The 7,849-nt window shown below is 42.7% G+C and overlaps 1 pseudogene; it reads left to right on the top strand.

Moving 5' to 3' along the window:
• Nucleotides 1-3,055: 3,055 nt before the first annotated feature.
• Nucleotides 3,056-7,228, top strand: LOC110287628 (nuclear receptor subfamily 5 group A member 2-like; annotated as a pseudogene).
• Nucleotides 7,229-7,849: the final 621 nt, after the last annotated feature.

The following is a 7,849-nucleotide window of genomic DNA, read 5'->3' as shown; positions in this document are numbered from 1 at the left end:
TTGCAGAAAGTTGAGGAAGTTTCTGTAATCAAATATTAGCTGCTTATTTTAGTTATTGTTATTCAGTGTGCCCACAGCAATTCTTTGCAAAAGAGAACATTAATGTGGATTCATTTTTCTTCATCTCCAAGTAAAGTATTAACATCCTGTTATGAAGCTGTTGTGGTGTTAATAAAAAATTGTAGGATAGAATCAAGAAGGTATTTTGGAAAAAATGTCTTAAAAACCTGATGAGATGTCTAGTCCTTGACTAAAACAGCAATTAAATTGGTTATTGTAGAATATTGATATTTGGCCTATTGCATAGTAAACTTTTTAGGCAAAATTGATAATCATTATCTAAAAGACAAGTTGTTAAAATTGCTTCTATGCATGCTTTTGTATTTTCTGTAAATTTATGTATGCATCCCATAAAGACTACATCTACTGTATTTATAAACAGCCCTTCTATGGGAGAGAAGTGTATGTGATTGGATCACATGTTTATTCTTTTGAGTTTCTTCCTGCTTCAGCACGGATAATTAAATTGGGTGCTGCAGCCAGTGTTTTGAAATATTGAAAAATCAAGCTTTAACTTGTATACTGATAGCCAATTTCTCTCTCTCCCTCCCTCCCTCCCTCCCTCCCTCCCTCCCTCCCTCCCTCCCTCCCTCCCTCCCTCTCTCTCTCTCTCTCAGAGCTTACAATTGCTTAACATTGTTCCTTTTTTAGATACTGAGATACTGCTAATTCTCAAATTTGCAATTATTAATGCATATACAACTCAAGTTAAGAGAAAGTATTGTTCCTTTAAAGGACTGTCTTTGGACATATAAAATCTCATCCTGGACTGCCTGGACAAGATTCCTTAAGACAATGTCACCTCAGATTTGTATCCCAGGCAGATTATAGGCCTTATATAAGAACATTTGGCCATGTAATCTCATACTTTACATCATCAAAATAGTAATGTCTTGAGATAATAATTTGGTATTTTTAGAGAATGTGCATGTCAAATTGTAAAGACTTGTTCTCAGTGTTCTCAGTTTCTACCTGTTCCACATAATGGTGTTAATTCTTGAGGACTTATACTTGATCAATTATTGCAAAAGGTTACTCATATTTCTGATTTTAGAAAAATAAAATACGCACCTGTGACTATTGATACCTTTTCAGGCTTTCTAGTTGCAACTGCTCTGGCAAGATAAGCAACTAAAAATGTAATTGAACACTGCTTATGTTAATTTTTTTATGCTTGGTGTTCCAAATCAGAGTAAAACAGTTAATGGAACTGACTATTACAGTCAAGCATTTGAGAAGTTTTGTCAACAATTTAATGTTACCCATATTACTGGGATTTTTTTATAATTCTCAAGGACAAGGTATTGTGGAACTTTAAAACAATATCTTCTTAAAAAACAAAAAAACGGGGGAATTATGTCCCTGAGAACATTATTTAAATCACACTTTTTATTTTAAAAAATTTAAAAATCGAATGCCAAAGAGCTCTTTACTGAGTGTCTATAGCATCCTACAATTAGGCATACTAATGCCTAGGTGAGATGGAAGGATCCACTTATTGGCACATGGCTGATATGGGGAAGAGGACATGTTTGTGTTTTTCCCACCGAATGCTGCAAGAGCTTGCTAGCCTCCAGAGTGATTGGTGTGACATACTGACACAAAAGGATAATGCTGACAATGTGACAGGAAAGCTGTATTGGGTATATGTTCTTGACCCACTTTTGCTTGCCTATGTCTCAGATTAAACAAGCTAAGCTGCCTTGCTTCAAACATTTAGACCTTGTGGGACAGAGAACATAGAGACTGTGGAAACTGATTTAGAAAAATTAATCAAGAGGAGGCTTTATAATGACTCTTCTTTTTCCTTTAATGTGACCAGTTATTCTGACTCAATCATGGACTGGTCTAGAAATAAATCCAATATTGGAGATTCCAATTGTGATGATGGCTAAAAAAAATCTTTATTAGCCAGCAGAGTTAACTTGCAGCATAGCCGCCAGTATTTACCTGAGACATAACAGTTTTCTGTTTATTCTCAAAGTCACCTTCCCCACACTGGTGTTGGGAGTGACCTTGTTTGAACACCAACTGTCTTAAGTGCTTGCTGGCATTAAGTCTTGGTCTCTGTGGGAAAGTACTAGCCCAGCTGAATACAAATAGACATAGATCCTGAAGTCAGTGGAGAACAAATAGCTATAAATCTTGTGGATAGGTGCCAAATAATCCTGTTGCCTCTAACTTTTGACTTTGTATTTCAAGCAGGTTGGTTACCTCCATACAGTCTTACCTTCAGCAAAGCTCAGATGGCAGTTATTCATCGCTATGATGAGATTCATTGAGTGCATATTGTGGCTTTGGTCTGAATGGGAAAATGGTGTGCTATGAGGGCTGGCAGCCAAAGATGGGCCACTGGTCTATGATTCTTTTCAACCTGAGAGAGGCATGTGCCAAGAGGTTGCACTTATTTATAATAAATGCTAAAAGGCCGTGTTTGTGCAAATAAATACAAAGAAGCTGCACATGTCCTCCAAGACAGGTCAGAAAGAGTCCAGTAAATTCAGTCCTAATACAGGCGTGACTGACAGCAACCACAATTCCCAGGCAGGACTATGGAACATAAATAAATTTTATGTACCATCCCAGCTAATTTTTAATAAATAAAATGGGAGTACCTGTGCCCTCCCCCCCAGCCTTGAGCAGGCTGGCTCAGACTGTGTCACAGTTGCTATCTCACCTACAGTGGAGTTTTCCGACCTATGTAAGTCTTGTGTCTGCTACATCTGCAGCTTCCTGCAAGAAGCTACCTGCTTAGCAGCAGAGTTTGTTTTCCTGAAAGATTCTGACAAAGTGACCATAAGATCCTGGCATGGTGGGGGATGAGGTCCCCCCACCTCAACCCCAGTTTATAAGCTCAGACTCATAAGTAAACATCGGGTCTTGATCCTATAATCTTGTCTTGGCTTATTATTTCTTTCACTGCCTTTCCCATCCAACCCCATCTTTTCTTTTAGGAATCCAGTAACCTGTGGCCACTGGTAACTACACTGCACCAGAATCAGAGACTCACCATTCCCCCAAACTTGAGGAGCAACTCCGGGAAAAATGGTGCTCGGCTTCCTGACTGACACTGACATCCCATTTCCGCCTGCATCTGCCTTGTAATGCTGCCCAAAGTGGAGACAGAAGCCCCAGGACTGGTCTGATCACATGGGGAACAGGGGCAGATGCCAGAAAACATGCAAGATTGTTCGAGCTCTTTGCACATACTCCTGTGTGGAGGGAAAAGACTGAATAGAATGAATGGCCCAATATATACAAGGGAAGATCACAGGAAGTGTCTCAATTTAAATGGTGAATTACTCCTATGATGAAGATCTGGAATTGCTTTGTCCTGTGTGTGGCGATAAATATCTGGGTATTATTACGGTCTCCTTGCCTTTGAAAACTTCCAGGGTTTTTTTTTTTTTTTTTAAGTGAACTGTCCAAAACCAAAAAGGGTACATGTGAATAGAGAACCAGAATTGCCAAATTGACAAAATACAGAGAAAAAGCTGTCCTTACTGTCATTTAAAAAAATGTATTGATGTTGGAATGAAGTTGTAAGCTGTAAGTGCTGACTGCATGCAAGGAGGCAGAAATAAATTTGGGTCAATGTACATGGGCCCTGAAGAAACAGAAGAAAGCCCTCATTCGATTCAACGAACTTAAACTGGAAGCCATGTCTCAGGTGATCCAAATAATGCCCTCAGACCTGACCTCTGCAATTCAGAACATTCATTCTAACTCCAAAGGCCTACCTCTGAGTCATGTAGCCTTGCCTCCAACAGACTATGACAGAAGTCTCTTTGTCACATCTTCCATTAGCATGACAATGCCACCTCATGGCAGCCTGCATGGTTACCAACCATATGGTCACTGTCTTAGTTATGATTTTACTGCTGTGAACAGACACCATGACCAAGGCAAGTCTTATGAATAAACAACATTTAATTGGGACTAGCTTACAGTTTCAGAGGTTCAGTCCATTATCATCAAGGTGGGAGCATGGCAGTATCCAGGCAGGCATGGTGCAGGAGGAGCTGAGAATTCTATGTCTTCATCCAAAGGCTGCTAGTGGAAGACTGACTTCCAGGCAACTAGGGTGAGGATCTTATACCCACACCCACAGTGACACACCTATTCCAACCAGGTCACACCTATTCCAACAAGGCCACACCTTCAGATGGTGCCACTCCGTGGTCCAAGGATATACAAACCATCACATTCCACTCCTTGGTCCCCATAGACTTGTTCAAAAACATGAGTCTATGGGGGCCATATTTAAACATAGCATAATGCAAAATGTATTTAGTCCAACTTTCAAAGTCCTCATAGTCTATAGTAGTTGCAACAATGTTAAAAGTCCAAAGTTCAAGGTCTCTTCTGAGATTCATTCAATTTAATTAACTACAATCCCCAAAGCAAGGCAGGAAACCAGCTGGGCAAACTCCAAACTCTGCATCTCCATGGCTGATGTCAAAGCGGTCTTCAGATCTCCACTCCTTTTTCATATTTGTTGACTGCAACAAACTGCTTTCTCTTGGGCTGGTTCCACTCCCTGTTAGCAGCTTTCCTCAGCATGTATCCCATGGCTCTAGCATCTTTAACATCTTTGAGTCTCCAAGGCAATTTCAATGTTACAACTTCTTGTTTCAGTGTCTGGGATTTCACTTGATCTTTTGGACTCCTTCTAAGGGCTGGCATCACTTCTCCATCTCTGTCCTCTGTAGCACTCTATGCTCAGGTTGATCCACTCCACTACGGCTGTTGTTCTTGGTGATCATCCTATGGTACTAACATCTCCAATACACTGGGGTGTTCCTCTCCAACTAGGCTTCACCAATAGCCTCCCATAGGCTCTCTTCAGGGTGCCAAGCCTCAAATCCTTTGCATGACCCCTTCAGTCCTGGGCCATCAACTATAGCTGTGGATTCACCTTCTCCAATGGCCTTCCCTGGCCTCTTACAGTGCTAAGCCTCAGCTTCTCTCCATGATCCCTTCATTCCTTCACAAGAAGTACCACCTGAGTGACTCTTACACATTACCAAGTCCAGCTGCAGCATCAGGTGCAACCTTGGGTATCTCTGGAACACAGCTTCTTTGTGCTCCCAGAAAACACTTTCCAGAAGATTTCACCTCAGTGATGCTGGTCTCTTCTTAATCACTGCTAATTCCTTAGCTCCAGCTAACCAGCATCAACTTTCCAGTAGTTTCTTCCATTCTTAACTCTAGAGCCAGAGCCACTTGGCTGAAGCTGCCAAGTTCTGCTGCTTATAGGAACTAGAATATGGTCCCCTTGTACTATTACATTATCACTAGCTTTATGTTTTCTAAATCCTTCACTGCCTAGTCTTGGCTATCCTGGTTCTTGCTCTGTAGATTGACCTTGAATGCAGAGATCAGCATGCCTGTCTCATGGGATTAAAGGTGTGTACTACCATGCCTGGTTCTAAATTCAGCTGGGTAGGGTCTTGCCCCAAGGCCCCACTCCCGTAATCTGTTATTTCCTAGAACACAAGATTTTGATCCATTTCACTTCCTGGTACTCCTTTAATACTGGAACCACATATTTTATATTTTGCCTTTCTAAGCTTGCTCTGCTTGTTCAAACTTCTCTTTGTGAGACTTAACCAGAGAACAAAGTCTCTGCTGGGCTTTTTTTTTGAAACGTCCTTTGTCAATGCAATTAATGCAATTAATCCAAGTCTTTTTACCTTAGCCTCAGGCAGACTTTTCAGACAAGGGTAAAAAGTATCCACATTCTTCACCAAAATACCATAAAAACAGTCTTTATGCCACATACTGAAATTCTTCTCCTTTGAAATCTCTTGGGCCAGGTCAACACAGTTCAAATTACTCCCAGCAACAAAGTCTTCCATATTCCTACTAGGATGACCCATTAAGCCCCATTTAAAGCATTCCACTGAGTTCCAAATCCAAAGTCTAAAAATCCACATTCTTTCAAATAAAAGCATGGTCAGGCCTATCACAGCAATACCCCACTCCTGGTACCAACTTTTGTCTTAGTTATGGTTTTACTGCTGTGAACAGACACCATGACCAAGGCAAGTCTTATGAATAAACAACATTTAATTGGGACTAGATTACAGTTTCAGAGGTTCAGTCCATTATCATCAAGGTGGGAGCATGGCAGTATCCAGGCAGGCATGGCACAGGAGGAGCTGAGAGTTCTATGTCTTCATCTAAAGGCTGCTAGTGGAAGACTGACTTCCAGGCAACTAGGGTGAGGATCTTATACCCACACCCACAGTGACACACCTATTCCAACCAGGTCACACCTATTCCAACAAGGTTACACCTTCAGATGGTGCCACTCCCTGTTCCAAGGATATACAAACCATCACAGTCACTTTCCTAGTCTGGCCATCAAGACTGAGTAGCCAGACCCCTACCCCAGCTGTCCTGAGTCAGTGATGGGCTACTCCTATATGGATGGTTACCAGACAAGCTCCTCTGCCAGCATCCCACACCTGAGACTGGAACTTTTGAAGTGTGAATCAGATGAGCCTCAAATTCAAGCAAAGATCATGACTTACCTCCAGCAAGAGCAGAGTAACAGGCAGGAAAAGCTGAGCACACTTGGACTCTTGTGCAAAATGGCAGACCAGATCCTGTTTTCCATTGTTGAGTGGGCCAGGAATAGTATCTTCTTCAGGGAACTGAAGGTTGATGACCAAATGAAACTGCTTCAGAACTGCAGGAGTGAGCTCTTGATCCCCAATCACATTTACTGATAAGTGGCACATGGGAAGGAAGGGATAATCTTCCTAGTTACTGGAGAACCATCGTCTCAAACACAGAAATCACATTTGACAACTTCCTGAGTCTCACACAGGAGCTTGTGGTGAGACTCCATTCCCTTCAGTTCGATCAGCGAGAGTTTGTGTGTCTGACGTTCTTGGTGCTGTTCAGCTGAGATGTCAAGAATCTTGAGAACTTCCAGCTGGTGGAAGGTGACCAAGAGCAGGTGAACACCACCCTGCTGGACTACACAGTTTGCAACTACCCACAACAAACTGAGAAATTTGAACAGCTACTTCTTCGACTACCAGAAATCTGGCCAATCAGCAAGCAGGCAGAAGACTAGCTGTACTACCAGCACATGAATGGGGATGTGCCCTATAATAACCTTCTCGTTGAAATGCTGCATGCCAAAAGAGCCTAAGTTCCCATCCCTAGAAGTTTGTTCCAAGATCAGAGTCTGGAGGGAGAAGAGGAGGTGGAGGAGGAAGACAGAAACACAATACTCTGAACTGCTCCAAGCAATGCTAATTACAAACTTGGTTTAAAGACATTGAATTTTGACAGGCGAGAGCCACAGAGCTCCTGAGGCGGCGCCATTTTTGGCTCCAGACAACCAGCCACCTTCGGGGCCAGAGGACAGGTGTCCGCCCGGCCCAGGAGGCTTCTGCCTCAGGTTCCACAGGAGCCACCTTTGTTCTGGGACTCTGCAGCGGGCAGTCTGCAGGTGAGAGTGTGGACTACAGAGGCTAGCAGCTTCTGGGACAGGTTAGAGCCACAGAGTTCCTGAGGCAGCGCCATTTTCGGCTCCAGACAACTGTCCACCTTCCTGGCCAGAGGACAGGTGTCCACCCAGCCTGGGTGACCTTTGCCTGAGGATCCGAGGTAGCCATCTTGGTTTCAGGACTCCGTGGAAAGTAGTCTACACAGGGGAGAGTGTGTACTACTGAAACAACGGGTGCTGTGATAGGCCAAAGCAACACAGCGTTTCAGAAATATCCTGTTTTGGGCCTTCATCTTCAGCCAGGAGGAGGTTCAAACGCCA

Source organism: Mus caroli, unplaced genomic scaffold, assembly GCF_978045245.1.
Source record: "Mus caroli unplaced genomic scaffold, Mus_caroli_1 scaffold_3, whole genome shotgun sequence".
Classification (NCBI taxonomy): Eukaryota; Metazoa; Chordata; class Mammalia; order Rodentia; family Muridae; genus Mus; species Mus caroli.
Note: the sequence above shows the minus strand (reverse complement) of the source record. Positions and strands in the feature narration are given on the sequence as shown.